This window comes from Varanus komodoensis, unplaced genomic scaffold (genome assembly GCF_004798865.1).
Source record: "Varanus komodoensis strain SLA01 unplaced genomic scaffold, ASM479886v1 scaffold77, whole genome shotgun sequence".
NCBI classification, from domain to species: Eukaryota; Metazoa; Chordata; class Lepidosauria; order Squamata; family Varanidae; genus Varanus; species Varanus komodoensis.
Genome location: NW_025336442.1, coordinates 2233713 through 2236739, shown reverse-complemented (window position 1 = coordinate 2236739; position 3027 = coordinate 2233713).

Below are 3027 nucleotides of genomic sequence, written 5' to 3'. Positions count from 1 at the left end.
GGGCCGGGCGGGGGGCGCCGCCGCTTCCAGGGCAGGCCGCTCCGGACCGGCTGGCGGCGGCGAGGCGGCGCGGGAGCCGGCGGGCTGCTTTGACGGGACGAGGCGGCAGCGGCCGCTCGCGGGAGGGAGGGCGGGCGGGGACGGCGCGGAGGCGGGCCCGGGGTGGGCGCGGAGCCTGGTGGGCGGGCGAGCGGGCGGATGGCTGCGGGGCCCGCTCTCCTCAGGCCCGGCCCCGTGGGGTGAGGGACGGCCGGTGGCTTGGCCCCCGCCAGCCTCCCCCGAGGGGACGGGGGCCGCTCCCCACAGGTTGCCCTCTCAGGAAGCCCCACAAATTTCCACAGGAAACGGTGCCCCCCCCGGAAAGGGGGAGGGGCGCCCGCCCCATAAGTCTCTCAGGGGGCCGCGTGTTCCCCCCACGGGAAATGGGGGCTTTCTTCCACTCCTTATCTCAGAAGGTATGTCTCCCTCTCCCAGAGGTTATCTCTGGGGGGGCAGAAATGCCCCTCCAGGGTAAAAGGGCTGAGTGCTTTTCTCCCTGGAAAATAGGAGCCCGCTTTTTGTCCCTGGGAGGGTGCGTGTGTTTCCCTGCTCCCCCGTTTATCTTGGGGAAAAGGTATGTTTTCCCCAGCCCCACGTCTCTGTAAGGGAAAAAGGGGGGCGTGTGTTACCCCCCAGGATTTATCTCAGGAAAAATGTATCCTCCCCCATCTCTAGAAGGAAAAACATGTCCCTCTTGTTCGGTGCAGGCAGGCCTGTAGGCAAAGGGGGGCCCTGAAAAACAGGCGAGAGGTTTTGCATTGCAATTGAGCCCCAACACGCAGGGGCAGCAGCAAAGCTCCATCTCATGGCCCCTCTGAATGGTTCGTGTGCCCACAGGAGGCCTTTGCGGGCCTGTCGGGGGCTGATCAAATGCTGGCCCTCTGGACAGGGTTGATCCAATCCTCCCGGGGGCTGGGGAACACATTTGCTTGGCACCTCCAGGATGAAATCTCTTGCATGCGCCAGGACATCGACACCAAGTTTCTGCAGGTGGATCAGCTGGGATACCCAGCGCACCGCCCAGTCCAGTTCCCTTGGATGCGTTTCAGCTCAAGGGCGCTGGCAAGATAACCTGGGCAGGTTCATTCAGCCGTTTCTGCACAGGATCCTTGGCTCTTGAGGCTCATAACATGGTGGGGAGGGATGAAGGCCCTTGTGCGAGCAGGTCGGGTCCCGGGCCACCTGACAGAAAAGAGGTGGTGGCGAGGTCAATCCGGAAGAGACCCTCTGTGTCCCTGGAAAATCTTTGTAAATTTAGACTGGCATATGAGAGTTGCTTTTGGGCAAGTTCCTTGCACAGATGGTTGCTGTCCAGCTCCAAATGCTCCTTAACGAGCCTGAATATTGGGATCCATTTCAGGCTGGGGTTTGGCACAGAAGCCGCTTTGGTTGCTCCGTATGATGATCTGGGCCAGGAGTGAGATGGAGGAGTGTGACCGTCTTGCTTCTCTTCAATCTTTCAGTAGCTTTTGATGCTTTTCATTCCATCACCCATACTATCCTTCTGGAACAATCGTTTGATGTGTGTGCTGGGAGGGTGTTCTGCATTGTAGAGATTTGCCTCTTCTTGGATGCTCAACTCCAGAAGGTTGAATACCGTCCCACAGATTGATTGATTGGTTTAATTTCTATACCTCCCAACCACCAAAGTTCTCTGGGCAGTTCACAACAGCATATTTAAAAAACTATATGCTATGCTAGTCACGAAGTCACGTCCGACCCATCGTGACCCCATGGACAACACTCCTCCAGGCCTTCCCGCCCTCCACCATCCCCTGGAGTCCACCTAAGCTCACGCCAACTGCTTCAGTGACTCCATCCAGCCACCTCCTCCTCTGCTGTCCCCTTCTTCTTTTGCTGTCAATTGTTCCCAGCATCAGGGTCTTCTCCATTGAGTCCTTCTCATTAGGTGACCAAAGTAGTTGAGTTTCATCTTCGGTATCTGGCCTTCTAAAGTGTAGTCAGGGTTGATCTCCTCTCGGACTGACTGGTTTGATCGCCTTGCAGTCCAAGGGACTCACAGGAGTCTTCTTCAGCACCACAGTTTTGCAACTGGGAAAACCGTAGCCTTGACTTTACGCACTTTTGTCGGCAGGGTGATGTCTCTGCTTTTTACTATGCTGTCTAGATTTATTTATTTATTTATTCATTATTTATTACAAACATTTATATCCTGTCCTTCTGACAAGCACTCAGGATGGCTTACATAATATAAAATTGCAATAATAAAACCACAATGATCAAAACAATATAAAACTACATATCATAAACTAAGAAAAAGAAAAGAGAGGAAAAGAATAGAAAATGCGACTGTGGGAAGGGAAAAAATCTAAAACCCTTGATTATGAAAATTATGGTTATATAAAAAGATCTTTACCTGGCGCCGGAAGGAGTATAACGTCGGCGCCACGCGGAGCTCTCTGAGGAGCGCATTCCATAGTCTGGGTGCCACTGCGGAGAAGACCCTCCTCCAGGTACACAGCCTCTGTACTTCCTTCAAAGAGGATAGCTTTCCTCCCAAGGAGCAAGTGTCCTTTAATCTCTTGGCTGCAGGCACCATCTGTGGTGATCTTGGAGCCCAGGAAAATAAAATCTATCACTACGTCCATTTCTTCTCTTTCTGTTTGCCAGGAAGTGATAGGACCGGATGCCATAATCTTAGTTTTCTTAATGTTGAGTTTCAAGCCAACTTTTGCACTCTCCTTCACCCGCATCAAGAGACTCTTTAGTTCCTCTTCACTTTCTTCCATGAGAGTGGTATCATCTGCATATCTGAGGTTGTTGATATTTCTCCTTAATTCCAACTTGTGATTCATCTAGCCCTGCCTTTCTCATGATATGCTCTGCATATAAGTTAAACAGGCAGGGCGACAATATACAACCTTGCCAAACTCCTTTCCCAGTTTTGAACCCATCAGTGGTTCCATGTCCAGTTTTCACTGTTGCTTCTTGACCCGCATACAGGTTTCTCAAGAGACAAATAAGATG